Source organism: Diabrotica undecimpunctata, chromosome 9 (genome assembly GCF_040954645.1).
Source record: "Diabrotica undecimpunctata isolate CICGRU chromosome 9, icDiaUnde3, whole genome shotgun sequence".
NCBI lineage: Eukaryota > Metazoa > Arthropoda > Insecta > Coleoptera > Chrysomelidae > Diabrotica > Diabrotica undecimpunctata.
The window spans coordinates 83,095,847-83,119,956 of NC_092811.1; the positions used below are offsets into that span (position 1 = coordinate 83,095,847).

The 24,110-nt window shown below is 35.0% G+C and overlaps 1 protein-coding gene across 1 annotated transcript in view; it reads left to right on the forward strand.

Moving 5' to 3' along the window:
- The window catches only part of LOC140450190 (1-phosphatidylinositol 4,5-bisphosphate phosphodiesterase gamma-1-like), a 196,276-nt gene that overhangs the window by 170,203 nt on the left and 1,963 nt on the right, over positions 1-24,110 (forward strand). The window lies entirely within an intron of this gene.

The following is a 24,110-nucleotide window of genomic DNA, read 5'->3' on the forward strand; positions in this document are numbered from 1 at the left end:
TTCGAAATTGAGAGTGGCACAGAGACGAATGGAACGGTCTATGCTGAGAGTGACGTTGCGTGACCGAATAAGAAACGAAGATCTGCGAAGAAGGACGAGTACTGGGCAAACCATGTAGCGAGAATGCACGATGAACGAGCAAAATTACAAATTGGAGGCCAAGAGCAGATAAACGTAGTAGAGGAAGACCACCTATACGTTGGGCTGACGACATCGTGCGTATCACCAAAAATTATTAACAAAGAGCACAAAATAGTAAAGAATGGAGGAGTTTAAGGCAGGCATATGTCTAGCAGTGGACGTGATAAATGAAGGCTGAATGATGAATGCTATATCCACAAAAACGAACATTTTTGAGGTATCTAGCCTTTAATGAAACATTCTTCGATTTGATTAATATAATTATGACTTAAATTTTCTCAACAATAAATTACAACTCTGATAAGACCTATTCTCGATTTTAGAATTTCCATTATTTGTTGTATTTCTATGATGTACTGTATTTTTATGTTGTATTTCTATGAATATTTACCTGTAAACATATTTTAAAATTTTTGTAAAATAATGGGTAATACCCGTATATAAATAAATAAATAACATTTATACTAGTCAGCTGTACAGAGACTGCCGCACTGAAAAGGTTAAAAGCATTATAAAATTTAAAATATTTCAGGTGCCTTACTATTTCGAAGATAGTTTCTTTGCCACACCTTAATTGTCTTACTCGTAGACTGCACTAGGTAAAAAAAATATTGCTACATTTCATCGCAGATTAACAAGTCGTCCTAGTTTATGCGGATAAAAGCAGACAAAAATTTGTCTCAACGACAACGAAGAAACATATCTCATTTTTACACTGTTATGAAAATTGGAGACCTGTCCATCTCTAGTTTTTATTTCACTAGCATAATCGATCATGTCGATACCAAAAATATTTCGTAATAAGATAAAACACTAAGACATATCATATCAAATGGTACTAAGTCATCATCATGATCGATGTTCTATGGGTATATATTCTATAACCACCATCTCTATTCTATAAGCAGTCCTCAATATCACACTTTCTGTGATGTAAGTTGTAATTATAAATAGTCATTGTTGTTTTCTTCTTTCATTATTCTTCATGTTTCGTATCAGTAGAATTTTTCTTCTTTCCGTTTAGAGAGAAACCTTCTGTCTATGTTGTTCCGAAACTTTTTCCAAGTTGCTTCAATAGATATTCTTCAACAGAAACTCTTCGTATATGGCCAGTATATAACAATATGTACTATACAACTGATAATTTGATTTATAAGGGTTTTCTTTTTACGAGAATAACCACTGGCTCTTATAACCCTGATTATGTATGAAGCTATGAGCACTTATAAAAATTAAAGAATCGATAAACTAACGGATATGTAGTTTACACAAATATTAAAAGTGTCGTGCCTAACTCAGTCAGTCACTTGAACAAAGTTGACGCACCACATCATGGTTAAAACGTAACTCTATCGTTAAACAGTTCTTTTATTAATAACCACTAAGCAGTAAATTATGAAAATAGGCATAAAAATGTTATGCTTTTATTTAGCATATCGAAAACAATCATTGATCCAGTGTAACGTCGAAGTCTGGACTGTTGTGTGGTCATTTTATTAATACAATACTAACGGCATACAAGTAGTCTTTATGTACAGACACATAAGGACCTACATTATACCCACAAATGGTGCAAAATGTATTACATGTTCGAATACGATGTTTTGCTGGTAATAATCCGTATTCATAGACCTCACATGTGTAGAAAGCAATTTTACGAATTTCGAAGTGGATGTCTAGCATTCAAAGCATAAGGTTGTCTCAAACGAGGCTCCTTAACCCTTTCGTTGCGTAAAGCGCACATGCGACCTCCCATTACTTTAAAATGCGTATGTGCGTATATGCGTGTGTATATGGTGATCTAACCAATATTTAAAGACGACACTTCCAGGAGATAAAGAAAACTTTTTCCGCATTTTGTTAAAGGTAACTTTTATTTATAGCTGGCGTTGCGGCTCAGTGACTCACCTAGTTCGGTTTTCAAAGCTATTTATGGTGGCGTCGTAGATCAGTGACTCACGTAGTTAGGTTTTCCTTAACCGTAAGAAATAGATGAAGGAATGAGAAAATTAAACCACTGCCAATCGTTTCAATATAATAAGTATATGGACGGAGTAGATCTTAAAGACCAAATGTCTTCTTATTATCACCCGACACGCAAAACTTTACGTTGGTACAAAAAAACTGGCATACATCTGTTTCAGCTAGGTTTGCTCCTATATTTGCAAAATGCTCGTAGATGATATAAATGTTATTTATAATGTTTAGTTCAGTTTCGATTGTCTATACTTGAAAAGTTGCTATTAGAAAAATATTAAGAAGCAGCAGTTTCTTCGGGTGTAAACTGCACATTTGCAAAATTTAGTTACGTAATGAACATGGTAAAACTCTTAAAAAAATATCGGACATGCAGTAAAAATAATATACATAAAGATATTTATCATCGTCAACAATTTCCCGATAAACCTGGCCTCTGCTTACGCAACTGTTTCAGAGAATATCATGTATCGATATATAAATACATTGCCCAAAAATTATAATTTTGTATGCATTTATTCTACATTCTTATATGAATATGTTTTTATGAATAAAATTTTAGTTTGGATCAAAAAATTGTATTTAATTTACTAAATACAAAAATTTGTATTAAAGCGCACAAGTCCTCCGCATTTTTAAAAGAAATTCTTCGAAAATTACGTACAGCGCACCTACGCGTCTTGCAAAAATTCGGAAGAAAAGTTATTATAGTCGGTTTTAATATATGTTCAAAAAACAATGTTTAAACAAGTATCGCGTTTAGTTTTAAAAAAATTACTGCCGCACTAGTCAGCGATAAGCTTTTAACGCACTGAAAGGGCTTAATGTTATAATTTGCAAATCTCGGTCTTGAGAGTTAAATCTTCTTCGAGTGCCTTCTCCTCTCGAAGATCTGCAATAATTTGTTCAATATCGTTTGAGTCTAAGTACGGTCGGATCTGATATGTTCTTAAACCAGAAGCACTGCACTCGCTCTAGTCAGCGTTTGCCTATGATCTTACCATCTACTAACAGTTAAATATATATATATATATATATATATATATATATATATATATATATATATATATATATATATATATATATATATATATATATATATAGAAAACTTTTAAGTTGGTGGTTTGCGCAGCCCAAGGTCTTCGCAATATTCGTCGATATATCTCCATTTCAAATACATCGAGTTTATTCCAGCTGCCATTTTTTATCATCTACGCTACAACCCCATAAATTATATCTTATTTGGATATCGAGCGATCTATCACATTTTTTAGAAGTTTGCTCTGGTTATTTTAATCTGAACTCTAATTTTTAGGTCAGAATTAAGATTCTCATCGATCGAGCATAGATAAACTTTGCACTAGTCTCTACACTTCTGTAATAACACTGATGCGCACACAAAGCCTCTCTAGTCCCCAATCCTTCTCGCAGATCCATGTGTAGTTCACTCAGATCTTGCTCTTATTTTTTTACAGATTCGATTGAAAATTCTTTATAAACAAGTTTAATGCCTAATTCATTAAATCTGGTCAATCTAAACTCATCTTTTTGCATTTTGTTTCTTAGAAATAGGGATAAATGTAGGTTTTAGCCAATCTTAAGAAATGTATCCAGTATTATATACTATATGGTGTTAATAGTTTGGCTAGGACTTTTAAGTTTTTTTCGTTTATAAGTTTCAAATAATCTGGACAAATGTTATCTGGTCCAGTTGCTTTGCTATTTTTTTCTTTTTTATTTCTATATCAAATTGTTGCTCTAAAAAATGCCTGAATTTTTTATACTTTGATATTTGTGTGTTTTTAAATTTTTGCCGTTTTGCTATTCTACCTAATCTAATGTCTCTTGAATAATTCACGATTTATGTTTTTTTTTGTTATCTGTGGTTATATCTTTTTGTGCATTCGAAATTGCAATTTGAATCAGCTTTAAGGATACTGTATGATTTCTTCAACTATTATAGGTTCGTATTTTGTATACTGTATTTAGTTAAGCTTTTCTCAGTTTTTGTGCTACATTGTATTGTGTTTTAACTCCACGTCTGTACCAGCTTAAGTTTTTACACTACGATGCTAATGCTAGAATATAGTTAATATGATTTCTAACTGGGTGATCTTGGGGAGATTTGTATGTACAAACAAGTCTTAAGAGGAGTTTGAACCACGTGTTAGAGATAAGTCCCCAGTCTATGCCCCCTCACAGTAGCATCGCATCTTCCCTTGCTCAATTTTGCGTGGAAGTTCCCCATCCTTTTTGGTTTGGGATTTTGATTATCTGATTCTGATTTATTAACTATTGGAGCATAGACTTAAAAATATTTAGATTCTTCGGTGCTGCCTGATTTATATTATCATAACGTATTAAAAATTAAAAGTATAATTTCGTACTTGGACTTTTCCGCTATTTGGCTGTGTGGTTTCAGTTATATCCAAGATATTTATTTTTAGCCTGCATTTATTTCTTTGCTTGTATTGTGTGCCTTTCCCGACATGTATATGCTTTTAATATTGTATGTGCTAATTTTCATTGGCTTTGCACAAACTGCTTTTGTCACTTTTACTTTTGCCCTGATGGGTATTCATAGCCGTACTTGACTATTTAAGATGTGCTATGGACTAGGGGCCATAAGGGAGAGTAGATTACCTTGTGAGGTCCAATTGCTTGAAACCATCTCCAAAATATGATTCTTGGTATGTCCGTCTCAAACAAAAGGTACTAATTATCTGCTTTATACAGGGTGAGTCATGAGGAACTTTACATACTTCTACCATATGTAGAGTGCCTCAGGGAGCATATCATGTGGCCACTAAAAAATGTCAACTCCTCTTCTTTATTAATTAACAGGGTGATTTGTGTAATTGACCATTTATTTCATTTTACTGTAGTGTTTATACGGCTCATTTGATTTTTTTAATTTTTGCATGATACAGTACACTACTATCAAGCATTCGACTGGTATTAGCTAAACTAAAAAATTCCAGGACTGGCTTTGGAAAAATTAATTTAGGGATTCGTATTAAATATTTTACCCTGTATAAATTTTTTTTAAAATGCAATAAGTGATTTTCAAACTACATAAATAGCCAATAAAAACGACATATGCGACAATGTTGTCGCACTTTTATTAAATTTTTAGTGAACGATAAAATCTTACCAAAAATAGAACAACCATAATGAAGTATCAAATTATAAGGTAATTAATTTAAACAAATGTTATAAATTTCAAACATTTTAATTGAAATGATAAACTGAGTCACTGCACAACAAAAAACAGTAACTACTAACAATAACGAAGAACAATTTAAAAAAAAACTAAAAATATGTACATAGTTATGATAAACCCATAAATTAGAACTGGAAAAGATACAATAATGGTAACAAAATAAAAATAATTCAAAATAGATTTTCGAAATGGAACCCTGCAGCCTGTACACATTTTTGTTGCCGAATTGTTAATTGACGTATTGAATTACGGATACTCTGGGGATCGTTTCCAATAGTATTACAACAATGTATAATTCTATCAATTAATTGTTGTCGGTTATTAATATTCACTGCGTAAACTAGTTGCTTCAATCGTCCCCAAATATGGTAATCAACGGGATTGAAATCAGGAGATCTTGAAGGCCACGAAATAGGACCTGCACTTCCTATCCACCTGTTGCCATAAACATTATTGAGATGTTGTCTCACTGCCAGTAAAAAGTGTGGGGGTGCCCCATCATGCTGAAAATACATCCCTCGGATAGCAACGTTCGCGTTGGCAAGCAAATTCGGCAAAATATTTTGTAGAAAGTTCAAATAGACCTGTCCTGTTAAAGGACCATCAAAAAAGTGAGGACCTACTAATTGGTTATTTATGACACCAATCCACACGTTAACCGAAAACCTTAACTGAGAACGACGTTCTCGAATAGCATGGGGATTTTCTTCTGCCCACACATGTGAATTTCGTGAATTATTTATCCCGTCTCTGGTACGTGTCCTGTGTAGCTTTGGTCGATTATTGTTAATCCATCTACAAAATTCCAACCTATTGATCTCATCTCCAGCATGTAGTCGCTGAACCATTTAAATGTTATATGGGTATAGATTATTTTTTTGTAAGACTCTACTTACTTTTGATTGAGTAACATTGAGTTCTCGACTTACTTGTCTAGTGCTTATTGTAGGGTTCATAGTAACGGCGTCCATAATGTCATCTTCCTGCGCTTCATCTACATGTCGCTCTGTTGTTCCACTAGGAAAAGTGCCATTTTCTCGCAAATAATTAAAAACTGACCCAAATGTTGGATGACTGGGAGTTCGACGATTAGGAAATCTCCTGCGATATTCTCTACTAGCAGCCCTACCATTCCCATTACAGAATCCATAAACAAATATTATGTCTGCATATTCTGTGATCGAAAACTGATGTGGCATTTTTGAACGAAAGTAACAAAAGCTCTACCAAAACTAACACAATGTACTTAACGTAGATATGACAGAAGAAATATGTATTCTTGTACACATAAATAACAATTGATAATGACAATAATGACAATGGGTATAAAATATCAAGAAACGTCAAACGGTCAACGCCAACCTTCATTTTAAACTTTTTTAGATTTATTTTTATTTAGTACTGTTGATGCAATGTATTATTATTTGACATAAAATTTTAATCATTTATAATCAACAAAAACTAACACATACAAGAGGTTTGACTTTTTAATCAATTTAATTTATTATTTATCGAAAGTAATGCCCCAATACGATTTATGAGTAAAAATTTAAAATTGAAAAACAATTGATTCTATCGTAGAGATAATACAAAGTGACAGTAAAGATGTTAATTTTCTATGTATTAGATTATGTTGTAGGAACTCATTTTAATTAAAATGTTTGAAATTTATAACATTTGTTTAAATTAATACCTTATAATTTGATACTTCATTATGGTTGTTCTATTTTTGGTAAGATTTGATCGTTCACTAAAAATTTAATAAAAGTGCGACAACATTGTCGCATATGTCGTTTTCATTGGCTATTTATGTAGTTTGAAAATCACTTATTGCATTTTAAAAAAAATTTATACAGGGTGTAATATTTAATACGAATCCCTAAATTAATTTTTCCAAAGCCAGTCCTGGAATTTTTTAGTTTAGCAAATACCAGTCGAATGCTTGATAGTAGTGTACTGTATCATGCAAAAATTAAAAAAATCTAATGAGCCGTATAAACACTACAGTAAAATGAATTGTTAATTAATAAAGAAGAGGAGTTGACATTTTTTAGTGGCCACATGATATGCTCCCTGAGGGACTCTACATATGGTAGAAGTATGTAAAGTTCCTCATGACTCACCCTGTATACATTAAGTAAAATAATTTTTTACATAGATGAGGCACATTTATATGACACGAACTTGAATATTTTCTCGAAAAGACAAATTATATTCTTTAGAAAATGTTTTTGGGCGAGCTGCTTGGCAGAGTTGTAATTCGATAATTATTACGGAGTAGGGAAGGGATGGAAACTCCAAATTAATAATTTCTTAGTATTGCCATTATATTATATATTATTCTATTTACATATTATTTTTTTTATACTTATTCTCATATAGTCTATTATAGTTTTGCAAGTATAGTGCATATTAGACTTAAAAAAATTATTATCATAAACTACACATATAACGTGTAAGAAATGGTAATTTGTTGGTGATTTATTACTCACTCCTAATACCAAATAATAAGAAAAAAACTGAAAAAAGAAGAATATTAAATAGAGCTTAGTGACTGGCTTTTAAGAGCGGATTATCTCAGAAACCGACCATCTCTCAATCATAAATTGTTTCGCTCTTGAAATAGTCTTCGAATTTGAGATCCTATTTCGTTATATCATTGATTTAAATTGTATGTATAATATATAATTGTACATTGTATAGTAGTTTTTAATCAATGGTTATATCGTCTGATTATTCGCAATTATCCAGGAATTATTTAATTGGTAACATTTAACAATTAGTGTACAATATCAGGCGTTTTACTGGTTTTTAAATCATTAAGAGTATAATAATAATTATCAGTGGCAATATATGACCTATTCCCTGCAAAAATAATAAATTAAGTCAATAAGGTAATTTACACAACGAAAACCTAAAATAATATTCCCCAAAAAATTGTAGGAAATACTGTTATACCATTTAAAATATATTAACAAACAGATTTAATATTTAAAAATATCTATCCTTTAAAGTGTGATACTACATAGCCTTATAGTAACAGACCTAATAGTGATCGATTTGCTTTCAATATGAAATATAGATTTTAGTAAAAAGCTACCCTAGCAAGATCATCTGGTGGTAAGCGACTAAAATAGCTATAGTTTTGTAATTGTTAGTTATAGAATCTTTAGGCCTTCGTTATTGTGCCACTCTACTGCTTCTATAAATTTACTTTAGAAGTATAGTATTAAATTATCAATATTTGTCAATTAGACATCATTGTTAAAAAGGTTTCATATTTTTGTCAAACAAAAATATGTTCCTTGGCGTGCTAAGTAATAATAATTGTAAAGTTAAAAGACTAAATATATCTTGTATATTTTTCTAATTATTTAAATATATTTTATTCTAGTATCAAATTGAAAATATATTTATCTAACTACTGGTAAAAGAGTAAATTAAATATGTAAAAGTAGCACAAAACATTCAGTCAGCCAATATCTGCATTAAGTAAAACAATGAGAACTAGTGAGAAATCATAAAAAGATAGAAAACAATATTTTGTTATACACAGTGTGTCAGCCAAATGGAATAAATTAGCTAATAAATAAATGAGGGAGTATTCGAAAAAATGGTCGAACACATCGATTAGTATTTATAGTTGCGCATTTTTTTCCATAAAAACTTTTTATACGGGGTGTATCAGATAACGGTGGCCAATACCAACTTGCTTATTTTAAATAGAACACTCTGTATATTAATTAATTTTTAGATTCCTCAGATCATTTTAGACATTTCTTGAATACAATGTCCTATACCTATCTTTGACTGTTTCTGAAATATTAAGTAAAATGCAAAAATTCACATTTAGAAAAGAAAGTCGTTTGAGTTTCATTAACCGCAAGCCAGAAAAATTATACAGATGATTGGCTATGGAGATAAGACACGGACGCAAATAGAAGTAGCTTGTTTATTTCACGGAGCATTTCCTGATTTGCCGCACATATCTCAAGGGACAATTAGTAAAATAGAGAAGCAATTCCACGAGTTGGGCCATGTTAGGAAGGTAAAAAAAACTGCAAATGAAATAAGTAAGGATACAAAATTGGCTGTTATGCTTGAGTTTGAGGAACTTCTTCTTATGGTGCCCTATCCAATTAGTGGATGTTGGCGACAATTCTGGCATAATCCTCTCGGTCTTGTGTGCTCTAAAGAGTGCATGGGCATCTAGGTTTGTCCAATCCCTTATGTTTTTAAGACATAAGTATTTCTTTCTTCCGATGCCCCGTTTTCCTTCTATCTTCCATTCCATAATAAGCTTTAAGAATTGGTACTTTTAATTTCGAAATATATGACCTAGATAAGCAGTTTTTTTTTCTTTTTATTATTGGCAGCAATTCTCGTTCTCTGTCCATTCGATTTAATATTCCGACATTTGTTGTGTGATTTGTCCAGGAAATTTTAAGTAGTCTTCTAAATACCTACATTTCAAAGGCCTCCAATCGGTTCATCACATTGGCGTTTATGGTCCAGGTTTCTACACCATATAGCAGTATGGATTAAATGTAACATTTTGCAAAGCGATATCGAAGTGTTAAGTTAAGGCTGCTGTTGCTTAGCAAGGTTCTCATATTAGTAAATGCTGTTCTGGCTTGCTCAATCCTGCTACGTATCTCTATGTCTGGATCTAGATGTTCAGTTTGAGGAACACCTACATACATCTGTTCGAAAAGCAGCCCCAGTACTCGATATTAGCTATTCATCGGTTATTCGAATATTACAAGAAAACAAAATGCATCCCTATAAAATTATACACACTCCGGAGCTCATGGAAGATGATTTTGACAGGAGGACGTATTTTTGTGAAAATGTGAAATGATGGCAATGTTAGACAGCAATGTAATCCAATTAGAACATGTTTTGTTTTCTGATGAGTGCACTTTTACTCTTCACGGTCATGCTAATCGGCAAAATTACCGCTATTGGTCCAGGGAAAATCCTCACTGAATTAGAGAAGGCAATACTCAAAACCCTAAGAAGGTTAACGTGTGGACAGGAATTATTGAAAATTAGATCGTAGGTCATGGCAATTTGAATTGCGACAATTATTTAGCATTGCTCCAAAATAATGTAGTGCCAAAATTGGCCAATCCTGATCCAGAAAACCCACAAGTTCTAGCGAATATGAGATGGTTTCAACAAGATGGAGCACCACCCCACTACCAAATCCATGTCCGGCATTACCTCAACCAAATATTTCCAAATCGGTGGATAGGGAGGCGAGGATCGATGGAATGGCCACCACGATCCCTCGATTTGACGCCATTAGACTTTTTCTTATGGGGATATGTGAAAAGTATTGTATACAAAGCTAAACCCACTGACTTAGCTGACTTGCGAAGACGAACAACGCTTGCGATTAGATCGATCACATCTGAGATGTTGAGTAACGTTAGAAGAAATTTCTATTCACGGTTAGGGTGTTGTCAAGACGTTCGTGGGGAGCATTTTGAACATCTCCTACATTGACATTATTGTTTAGATTTCTATTATTTAGATGTTTTTGAATATGTTGTAGCGACTTTCGTCAAATGGATAATTTTCTTTTCTAAATGTGAATTTTTGCATTTTACTTAATATTTCCGAAACAGTCAAAGATAGGTATACGCCATTGTATTAAAAAAAACGTCTAAAATGTCCTGAGGAATCTAAAAATTAATTAATATACAGGGTGTTCTATTTAAAATAAGCAAGTTGGTATTGGCCACCGTTATCTGATACACCCCGTATAAAAAGTTTCTATGGAAAAAAATGCGCAACTATAAATACTAATCAACGGTTTCGACCGTTTTTTCGAATAATCCCTCATTTATTTATTAGCTAATTTATTCCATTTGGCTGACACACAGTGTATATTTATAAAATCATCAATCAACTAATATCGGCGAGTTCCTAATTGTCGCGTGATATTAAACAAATGTAAACTAACCTTTTTAATAACTTTTGTTAAGTTTTGAATACATTTTTCCAACATCTAGTTAGATTCTTTATCCATTTTCTAAACAGAATGAGTGATTCTCGTTACACATTTGTACACATGATCGTCACATTTTAGTATCCAAAAACATATTTTTTCTGGTCTTCCAGATACTTACCAATGTAGTGCTTGAACTGTCAGTTTAGTACTTTTCATTACTACAAAGGTGTTAGTTTTTGTTAACATTTATTTTATTAAATAACATACTCCCAGTGATTTTTCCAGTTAGTAAAACTTTTAATAAAATATTTACCGTTTTGTATGTACATTGCTAACACTTTGTATTTCAGTTCCTTCGAATGTTTTGTATTACTGTACTGTATATACTGATGCTGTACTGGTATATACCGCATTTATATTTTTATATTGTTTAAATGTTATCTAAATAGCGGAACTGAAACGATTATGTGTGTTCTTGTTATTTTTGAGATGACTACCTAAATGTATTTATCAAACAAATGAATGAACAAACTTAGTTTCTGTAGGAAACATAATAAATATTTATTTACAGATTTTGAATTCTTATTAAATCCTTTCCTATACATCATATTATACGAGAAAGTGGAATATACTTTTTTACTTCAGCCGAAGAAAATGTTTAAACTACATTGTCCGATCATGCCGAATGATGGTATTATCATCATTCTTGCTTTACAACCCTGCGTGGGTCCTAGCATTCTTAAGAATTTCTCTCCGGTCGTCCCTATCCATCGCCTTCCTGTTCTAGGTCTTCCTCGTCTTCTCTGACCAATGGATCTGTCAAAGAGCGTTTTTTCCAGCTGGGTTATTTTGTTAGATCCGCATTACATGCCCTATCCACCTCACACGTCCTATCTTAACCCAAATAACCCTGACGTTTTACATGTAGGACGCTAATTTCAATAATTTCTGAACGAGACCCTGGATTAAATCTGATAACGCCGTCTATCACAAATTGTTACTCAAGGATGAACTGTCCCATTATCGTTTAGTTTGTTCGTATCGCTTGAAACGTCTACTTGTGTTGCGGTTGCAAAAAACGTAAAATGTGACTGAGCATGGAATCAGATTTGCAAGGTAAGAAATGAATATTATACTTTTGGTAAAATGTTATTTATACATAAGTGTTCATTTATCCAAATGATAAAATAATATTATCCAAAATGTTTGCCAGGTGGTGATAAATTTGACCGTCCTACATGTAGGCCGTCAATATTATGCACTATTATGGCACGAAAATGATAAATTTGAATAAATATAGCAATCAATGGCTTCCTTTGTTTATTTTACTTAGTATTTAGTCCAAAAGAATGTGTTGATACTGTTATGAATATACCGCTTTTATTATTTCAGGGGTTTTTCTTTACCTGTTTCCTCCGGAAGATACCGCTGAAACAGATGAGGATTTTGGTGAAGAAGAAAACATGTCTTCGGATAATTTGCCTTCAAACATGTTGAGAACTATAGCTGAAATCCATGTGCCTCGTTCGGTTGACTCCGACTCGGATGATGATATTCCAGTATCAAATTTGGTTAAACCTGAGAAAGTTTTGAAAATTCCACGACAATACCAGTGGTCTGAAGTAGCAAACATCTCAAAGGAAGCAGAAATACTTGATAATTGGTGAAAGGGAATGATCTCAGTACTGATACAGAAAATACTCCCATACACTGATTCATGAAGTTGTTTGATGAAGACATTTTTGATTTACTGGTTGTCGAATCCAATAGATATGCAAGTATGAAAAAAAAAAGAAAAATAAGCCTATATGTATCCAAGAAATGAAAGCATTCACAGGAATTCTTATTCTTAGTGGTTACGCTCAGTACCCAAGGAAAAAGATGTATTGGGAAAAGGATAGAGATGTTTGTAATTCCCTAGTTTCTGTGGCACTTTCTATGGATAGGTTTGATTTTATAATGAGTGTTCTGTATATTGCCGATAATAATAATTTGGACTATTTTGACAAATTCAGTAAAGTTAGACCTCTCTTTAGGTTACTAAATGAAAATTTTTTAAAACATGCAGTTTTAGAAGAGAACCACAGCGTTGATGAAGCCATGGTTCCCTATTTCGGGCGTCACGGCTGCTAACAGTTTATAAAGGGTAAACGGATAAGATATAAACTTTGGGTTGGGTGTAGCAATAATGGGTACGTGACGTGGTTTGAACCATACCAGTGAGCATCAACACACGTATCACCCAAATACAAGGATTTCGGTATCGGTGTAGGTGTGGTACTCAGTTATGTGGATATTCTCAAATCAAGGTGGGAGCTGAAAAAATTTCATTTATTTTTTGATAATTTTTTCAGTACAATGCCTATATTTAAAATGCTGACGGAAAAAATATCAGGGGAACGGGAACCATAAGAAGTAATAGAATACCAAAAAATCCTCTGAAATCAGCAGAGGAGTTACAAAAAGATAAAAGAGGTTCGTTCGATGCTAAGTTTGACGCAAATAAGAAATTGACAATCGTCAGCTGGCACGATAATAGTGTTGTATCGCTGTGCTCGAACGCAGTTTGTGCGAATCCTATTCATCAAGTAAACCGATACTCACGAAAAGAAAAAAAAATACTTGTTTCTCAACTATTTATGGTAAAATTATATAATCGAAATATGGGCGGCGTAGATCGATGCTATCAAAACATAAGTTTATATAGAACTGGTATTAGAGGAAAAAAGTGGTACTTATGTTTGTTTACTCACTGTATCGATTTGGCCTCTTCAGAATGCTTGGCAACTACACCGAAGCAATCAGGGCACAATGGATCAATTAGCTTTTCGACGACGCATTGCAACTTCACTTCTTGAACTTTATACAAAAGCGACTTCATCTTCTTATTGACGGCCAAGTCGAAGAGAAAATGCTGATTCTCGTTTCGATGGAATGCACCATTATGTGATTGACCAAGAAAAACAAACGAGATGTCGCTACTGCCATAAAAAAACCACTACAAAATGTCAAAAATGTGATATTGGTGTCCATGTACGCTGCTTTGTGAGTTACCACACAAATGGTAATGCTTGGACCTGACGTCCTAGATGTAGGACGGTAATTTGTTTTTGTGTACGTTGCCATTTTTTAAGTATTATTTCAGTATTATACTCAAGTGTTCCAAATAAAAGATATTAATAACAAAAAATTGCAGTTTTAATACAATTTATTATGTCAGGGTTATCTGGGTTAGTACATTTTACGATATCTGGTTCTTGGTATATTCTAGAAAGTTTGAAGTTGTATCGTCTTGTCCACTCCCATAGTCATTCACACTCTATATATTCGCCTTTCCTTTCGAATGTTTTCATTACTTTTTGTTAGAGTCCAGGTCTCTGAACCATATGTTAGGATTGGTCGTATTATTGTTTTGTAGAGTTTTACTTTTGTATTTCTTGATATATTTACGGATTTAAGAAGATGATTGAGTCCAAAATCACATCTGTTGCCCGTGCAAATTATGCGGTAGTATTATTTTCCGTGTTAACGAGCGCTCCCAGATATACAAATTCGTTCACTGCTTCGATGACGTCGTTTTCTATAACAAGTGGCCGCAGTTTGAACATTTCTCTTCTATTTACAGATACGTAGACTGCTTTGCTTTGTAGCCTATAAATATGTGATGAGTATATATGCCATATTCCAGTGTTTTTTCTAAAATTTGTCTCAGGGTTGAAATCTAATGCATTGTCGATTTACCGCCCCTGAAACCAGACTGGTATTTTCCTACTATTAGTTCTGCATATGGTGTCATACTGTGGCATAGTATTGTGGAAAATATTTTATACGCTGCATTTGGAAGCGTAATTCCTCTGTGGTTAGATGTATGTTTTATGTATGATGCAAGTATTTCAATATTCCTGGGATTTCTGTGTCCCTATTTCTTTTATGAGCTGTTGTACCTTCTTTATCGAATGATGGGATTTTTACCCGTTTATGTCACTTTCCCACAGCAAAACTTTGAATTCTTTCTTTCGTTGCTTATATCCCAGCAGACCTTCCAAAGCTTTTATATAACATTACCTTTATTATATTGTAACCCTCTTTTTCTCTGTGAGATATTAAAAACTGGAATTAGAACAGTAGGCTACCTTATGTGAACGAAACGTAAGACCAATAATGCCACAGAAACAAGACCCGACACAGCCACAACAGAAATTCTACTGGAAACGGCAGAGATGAGAGTATTGAGAAGAATTACAGGAAGTACGCTGAGAGATCGAAAGAGAAGAAGAAAATGTAACGTACTGTGTATATATGAATGGACACAAAATAGAAAAAAGGATGGAATAACCACTTAAACAGAATGGGGGAGACCCGTGTCATCAAAATAGCAAGAGATAAGTCACAAATCGGCAGAAGAAGTATCGGACGACCGCGCAAAAGATGGAGTGACAACCATCCATATAGATATTAATCCTCCAATGAACAAGAAACAAGAATTGTTTATAAAGAAGCAAAAGAAGATATTGGTAGTGGTTAAGAAATTTAGATGTTAAGAGTTATGCCAAGATACAGAGACCGGACGAAAAAAAGAGTTTTATATTAATAAAAAAGAGTAAAAAAATATTGGGATGCGACCTTGTCTTCAATCAGGACAAACGAGGAAACCTGATGACAAATTAAACCTGAAAATAGGTTAGGCTAGATCAGACACGATTTGCTTCACCTCTGTCGAGACTTTACTGTACTTTTTGCTGTCAAAGCTGTGACAGGTAGCTCTTTTAGACATCAGACTTAGAAGAACTCAGATTTAATTTAAACTAAAAATATTTTTGGAACAAATAGATAACAAAATAAAATTATATTCAAGTCAATACAAACAAACTGCCAATCTCACGGCTACGGCCTGGATGTACCGCTCGGCGACCCACTGTTTAATACCTGCGAAAATAAGGTAAAAGAATAGGTCTGTCTCAGATCAATGCTCCAAGACAGGGTACGGAACTGCAACTAGATAAACGCTCTAGCAGAAGCGATTGGCCTTCAGTCAATACCCTAGGGCTAGTGGAGATATTATCAGATCAACACTCTGACGGAAATCCGGACGGTTGGCCTCCAGTCAATATCCAGAGGCCCAGTGAAGTTACCACTACGGTCGTCGGGCTTCCATCTCATCTAGCGCGCATTGATCGAAGTGGAACTTGTGGTGGGAGTGCGTGTGTAAGGAGCGCTAACGGGACGGAAGCGATGCACATCGTTACAAAGCATGATCATTTCAAGTGTTCGGCCCAGAATCGGGCACAGTTTATTGCCTTGGTGTTAACCTTCCACAGGCCGTCGTCCATCATGCATTGAATCGGGCAATGGTTTCTAAAGCGGGTGATCCACAGTCCTGTCGTTGGCCACAGGTACAAATAAGATATCATTTTCATCGAGCTGGCCCCGTCTTGCTCTGTTGATCTCCCCAGTGGCCATGCCCGATCTCATCTAGTTCACTATTGCCCAGGTCTTCCAGTCACATTTCAAACCAGTCGATGTGTTTGGTTTCAGGGGATGCCAGTCTGGGGGTTCCACGGAAACGTCACTGAGAAAACCTTTCCTGGATTCCAGCCGCAGGTCGTCGTGTAAGTGCTCTTCCGCACCGAACATCGCATCTCTGTCGTCAAATGACTGCCTAAAGCGCTCCGTAGTACGTCTTCGTAGATCCGGTCGGTCGATTCCCGCAAACTGATACAGTTTCTCTAGTGGTGTTGCTTTTAGACACCCTGTTGATATTCGGCATACTTCGTTTAGGGCCACGTCAACTTTCTTAACGTGTGCCGATCTACCCCAGACAGGGCATGCATACTCGCTCGTGGAGAAGCTGAGAGCCTTGGCTGTAGTTCGGACGACGTTCGGCTGGGTGCTACATTTAGAGTAGCGGAGTTTTGTAAAGTACGATGTTATGGGATGCTACCTTCATGGCGGTCTTTTGGCAGTGTCCTTAATATATAAGTTTTTTATCGAGCTTTACTCCGAGGTATATTGGATGCTCCGCATGTTCCAGTTGGTGTCCGTTCTTTCTGATCTTCAGCTTTCTTTTTGCCTCTCTCGATATTAGGCGAAAAGAGAAAACTTGGGTTTTGGTGGCATTAGGCTTTAGCGAGTTTAGCTAGGTTAGTGTAAAAGTTAAACAGCATGGGTGATAATACCCCACCCTGCGCTAGGCCATTCTTCTGGTTCCGCTAGCGGCTTTTCTTCCCCTAAAAATAGGGACATAAAATTTCCTGTTTTCAAACAATAATTTTACGACGCTTGTGAATTTTTATTTCCCGTTAATGGTCCGAGCTTTTCAAGGAGTAGTGTATGACTGACAGTGTCATAAGCTGCGGTTCGTCTACGAACGCCACATCTGTAATTAATTTGTTTTGATAGCTCTGTTCTATGTGTTCACTGAGATGTAGGTCTTGGCTAGTATTGTTCTTTCCTGGTGTAAACCCAGCCTGTTCGGGAATCAGGCAAGGCTCGAGAATTGACTTCACTCTCTCTAGTAGAATTATTTCCTGAAGTTTGTACAGGTGGCATAATAAAGAGATTGGCCTGTAACTATGTAGCATGTTAATTTCCCTGGAATTTCTTGAATTTAAAACTTTTAACGAGACTGTATTTTCATTTAACTCTGTCTAGAGATTAATATTTTATTCGCTTCGAATACGTCAAGAGTGTGTACTTAAAAGTGCCTCTTCGTGATAAATTATGTTAGGACTTAGAGTATCAAATTTCCAAAGCACACTTGCACGGTTCTCTCTCAATTTAGTCTGCTTGAGAGCGATTATACATAATTAGGTACTCTTGGAATTTTATTAGTTTTGGCCATAATTAAAGCTAAAAGTGGTAAGATATTCCTATGTAAACGAAAATCACCCCCTTTTTTTAATTAACTTTGGTGAGGTTATAAAAGAAATACCAGGCCAATTTCATTCTCAGTCTTGTCTATCTGTTGAAAATGACCTATGATGTTTATATTCATAGTGAAAATTCAACAAAAGTGAGACTATGTTTGTTGTAGCTTAGGTACATACAGGTAAATAGGTTGTTTCTTTGCCTTTTTGTGAATCACCGCCTTGTTTGCAAGATAGTTATGACATTGCTTTAAACAGATAGTGTTTCAAAGAAAAATTCGAGTTGTGTATAATCTGTCTCAGAAAAGTCCCAGTCTTGGCAAATCTTTGAATGACTATTTACTGGCCAGTCCTAAGCTACAACGAACATAGTCTCACTTTTGTTGAATTTTCAACTTAATCGTTTTGCGCTGTGTGCAGACATTCGTCATATGTATCGTAATATTTTCTAACCTTGAGGAAATTCAGGAATATCGTTTGTTAATAGTGACTCTTGGAATAGTATCCTCGCCGTATCACGCTTTAAGAACCCTCCAACAATTAGTATTAGATGAAGGCTCTCGTTTTCCTAAAGGCTCCTCGCTTATTCGTAATGTTTCGTACATTGATGATTTTGTTTTTGGTACTTCGACTATCGAAGAAGCACAAACTTTAGTTGAAGAATTAGCCGCTTTGTTAAAGTAATGAGGCTTTAAGTTACGGAAATGGTGTTCGAATGAACCCAAATTGTTGCCACAATTTCCTGAATCGCATATTAATCCTTACTCCATTAATTTTGATCCAGAATCAAATGGTTTTTTATTAAAACTTTTTGGTTTGAAGTGGATTGCGCAGTCTGATGTCTTTCAATATTCAGTAAAATTGCAGAACGTCCATTGTACCAAAAAAAGATCGTTTTTATCCGAATTAGCTCGAATTTATGACCTTGTGGTTACTTAACACCTTTTTCATTAAAAATATAATCCAACAACTTTTGGCAACAGGTCTTAAATGTGGTAATCGCCCTTCATTGGAAATAATTCGTATATGGAAGCAATATAAGAGTGGTGAATTATCTCTTATTTCACAGTTTAAAAATTCCTCGTTTTTTGAATATTTCCTCATGCCTCATCTTAGAGCTTCATGAATTTGCCGATGCCAGTAAAAAGGGATATGCTTGTGTTGTTTATATTCGTAGTATTGATACTTGTAACCTAGTAGAAGTTAATTTACTTTGTGCCAAATCGAAGGACGCCCCTTTAAAACACTGTACTAAACCTCGATTGAAATTGTTGGCTGCTGTTCATTTCGTACCTAAAACTTATGTCATTTGTTACAGTCGTTGAAGCATATAATCTTTCAAAATAAATATGCTTAGTTAGACTCTCAAATCGTATTGCTCTGGATTAAAAGTTCACCTTCTAGGTTCAAAAATTTCGCGGCAAATCGCATATCCAGACCTATACTCAAAATTATTCTTGGCATTATATTGACTCTCAAAATAATGCAGCCGATACGCCTTTGCGAGGTATGCTACTTGTCCCTTTTGTATCGAAATTAGACTGGTTAATAGGTCCTTCGTTTTTGCATATTACATTAATTTTTCCAGAGGTTCCTCCCTCATTGCGGGAAAAAACTTCTTTGGAAGAGGTAAAGAAAACTTTAGTGTTTTTCCACTCGTGAGGAACATTTTTTGTCTTGTTTGCTAAAAAAAATCGTCTTTTACTTCGATCCAAAGAATTTTGCCTTTAATATTGCGATTCGCGCACAACTCTCATTATAAAAAGTCGAAACGGTCAGGACTCTTCACTTCAGTAGAATTGGAAGGCTCGTTGATTATTCTTGTCTGATTCACACAGGAAAGGTATCGAAGAGCATTTTCAGTCAAACTCTTTTCCGAAACCATTTCATAAGTTGGGGTATTTTTAGATGATATTACTCAGTGTCTAATAGGTGGTCGTCTATCTCAGTCTATCTTCTAGTAAGTCATTATTATGAGAAGTATTTAGATGTTGGATTTAAGAGTACCTACTCAGTTTTTGGTTAGTCAAATTTTTTGAATACTGTCTTCTAAACAATCTGTTAATTCAGTTTTGTCCAAATGTATTCAATGTTGGAAACAATCTCCCAAAACCTTACAACCCCCTATGGGTAATTTGCCTAAATTTCGTCTCGGTGCCATTAAACCTTTTTCGATTTTTGGGTTAGGTAGATTTTGGTGGACTATTTCCAATAACTATGTTTCGCTACAGAGGGTTAGAATTCAAAGGCATATTTGTGTATATTTGTATGTTGCGCCACAAAGGCTTTACATCTCGAAAGCCTTTTTGGTCCCTTTACAACGTATTATCGCTTGGAGAGGTTGAGTATTTCAAGTATTATATGATAATGGTACTAACTTTCATAGCGTTAATCGACAACTAAATTGCTTTATGGAGAGTGCTCTCGATAAAGAAAATATTATTTATTTATTTCATGTCATTCAATTTAGGGTAGCGATTAGACAATTTTCTACGATCCTGGTGGAAAATAGGTCTACTTCAGGGAAGCGTCCCTGCCTACGCGACCCATGTTTTGCTCTCAATTCCTTACTGCGAGAAATCATGTCCCATTCCTTTATCCTTCCAAAATCTAGTTTCCTACTTCCTATCCCTCCCTGGTGTAGGACAGCAGCGATCATCAGTACCAGTTCAAGGCGCAGAGGAAATGATCCTGGACCGGCTTGAAACTGGATTACCACAAGCATGACTGGAGCAGTTTAAATGGTTGTGGTACTGCGATGGGGAAGGCAACGGGAAAACCACCCCATTATATTTTCCAAAAATCTAAATGGCAGACGAGAAAAAGAAAATGGCCCTCAGTCCGGTGCACCCCTTTAATGGGGAGAGGGTGCGAAGAATCCCTTCGTCAACTACCCAAGAAAGTGGACAGAGAATACAAATATATGACCGAATAGTACGTATCGCCACCTGGAACGTACGCAGCTTATTTATGTCCGGGAAACTGGCAAACACCGAAACCGAGATGGTAAGACTGAAAATATACATCTTGGGGATGAGTAAAGTAAGATGGCCTGGATCAGGAGTACAAAAAACAAAACATGGATACATATACTATTCAGGTGGAACCGACCTAGAACATCAATATGGAACTGCTATAATAGTCGAACAAAATTGCTCAATCAGTCACAGACTTCATCCCTCTAAATAATAGAGTAGCAATGTTGAAATTACAAACAACTCACAGAAAACTAAATATTATTCAGGTCTATGCCCCAGCAAGAGACAAGTAAGACGAAGAAATCGAAAAATTTTATAAGAACATAGATGAAATAATGCGACTGACAAAAAGAGGTGAGATAACGATGATCATGGGTGACTTTAACGCTAAAATTGGTCGTGGTGCTGAAGGAGACCACATAGGAGCATACGGTCTAGGTACCAGGAATAATAGAGGAGATAGACTTGTACAATTCTGCGTAGAAAACAATCTTTTAATAGCCAATACCTTCTTCAAGCAACATCCTAGAAGGCTATGCACATGGAAATCACCTGCAGACAGAATTGTTAGAAATAAAATTGACTTCATTTTGCTCAATAACACCTTTAAGAAGTACATACAATCTACGAAAACATACCCTGGAGCTGATATACATAGCGACCACAATCCAGTTATAATGGATTTTAGATTAAAAAGATTTCTCAAAGTGAAAAAGAAAACAGTGACAAGAAAAATAGACCTCTCACAACTGAAGAACCCTGAACAGAAAAAAGAAGGTACAAGAAGAAGACATCGGGTTCATAAAACACGACAAAAAACAAGAATGGATAACGCAAGAGATCATGGACCTCATGGACGTAAGACGAAAACATAAAACAAGCTCAATAGAATACAAGTGAATAAATAAAATCATTAGAAAAAAGTGCAGGGAGGCGAAAGAAAACTGGATGTCAACGAAATGCCTAGAAATCGAAAAACTTCAAGAAAAATATGACACCTTTAATATTCATAAAAAAGTAAAAGAAATGACAGGTAGACACAAAAAGAAACAAGCAACATTATTAAAAAATGATAATAACGAAATAATTATGGGTACAAAAGACAAACTGGAGAGATGGAAAGAATACATAGAAACTCTTTTTGACGACGATAGACCTTGTTCTCCACCATCCACAGATAATCAAATAAATGAAAAAGGCCCAGAAATAACCAAAGAAGAAGTGATCCACGCAGTAAAATCTCAGAAAGATGGAAAAGCCACCGGTCCAGACAATATCAATGTCGAAATACTAAAACTAATTGCAGATAATGAAAGTAAAAGCCTAGTCTTAATAACAGCACTATTTAATAAGATATATGACACTGGTAAACAATACGATGATTATCGAATATTAAGCTTGATGTCTCATGTCCTTAAAACTTTTCTCAGAATTATCCATACACGAATTTACAAGAAGTGCAAGTTCCAGATTAGTGGCACTCAATTCCGATTTCGAAACGGATTGGGAACACGAGAGGCTCTTTTTGCTTTAAATGTGTTAACGCAACGATGCAGAGACATGAATGTAGATGTATATGCATGTTTTATTGACTATCGAAAAGCATTTGACTGCGTTAACCATCAAAAGATGATCGAAATTCTGAGAACAATTGGAGTTGACGAATAAGACTTGGAATTATCTCAGAACTATACTGGCAACAATTGAAATAGAGCACACAACATCTGAAGATGTACAAATCCGACGAAGAGTGAGACAGGGTTGAGTCTTATCACTGCTACTGTTTAGTTATATTCGGAGTCTATATTCAGAGAAGCATTAGACGAGGTCCAAGGCGGCATTAAAATTAACGGAATCAGCATAGACAACATCAGATATGCTGATGATACCGTCTTAATAGTAAGCAACGCACACGAATTACAAAATATAATAAATGCGGTAGTTCACCACAGCTAAACTTTTCCAAAACTAAAACTTTTGTATTTTCAAAGACACCAATAAACGTACATGTGTATGCCAAGGGTTAAATAATAGAACAGGTAAATTCCATAAAATATTTGGGAGCAAATATCAATAGTCAGTGTAATCCAAAAAAAAAGAAATCCTATCAAGAATCTAACAAGCAAGGAAAGCATTCATGAGCATGAAAACATTTTTTACAAGATCAGACCTTAGTCTGCAGCTTAGAATCCGAATGATCAGATGTTACGTTTTTTCTGTCTTACTGTATGGCTGTGAAAGTTGGACAATGGACTCTGAAATAGAAAAAAGAATAGATGCCTTTGAGATGTATATATACAGAGGAATGCTGAGAATTCCATGGGTACAAAGAGTGACTAGTATTGAGGTACTTCGTCGCATGCGTAAACAAAAAAGAATTACTAAGAATAATCAAAGAGAGGAAAATGCAATACTTGGGTCATGTATTGAGAGGCGAAAGATACGAATTACTTCAAGTTATACTGGAAGGAAAAGTACAGGGCAAAAGATCAGTAGGAAGACGCCAGAACTCGTGGCTGAAAGACCTGAGGAGATGGTTCGACCGCTCATCCGAAGAAATCTTTGGCGCCGCAGTTTCTACAAAACTACAATTGCCATTTGGATCGCCAACCTTCGAAAGGAGATGGCGCCATGAGAAGAAGATAATAATAACATTTTCATTTGTTCCTCCTGCTGCTCCTCATTTTGGCGTGGTATTTATGAACGCGGAATTCATTCTGTAAATGATCATATTGCTTGTATAGTGGGGCTCAAATTTTAACCTACGAAGAATTTTATACCGTTTTGACTTTAATTGAGTCCGTCTTAAGCTCACGCCCTCCCACCCTAATATTCTTAATTGTCATTTTCTGTGCCTGATTTTTCGAAGGTATCCTTCAATCGTTTGTCCAGGTGGCAGTTTTTACAACGGACCCATAGAAACTTTTGGGCTCGATGGCGAAAGGACTATCTGCATACCTTGCAAA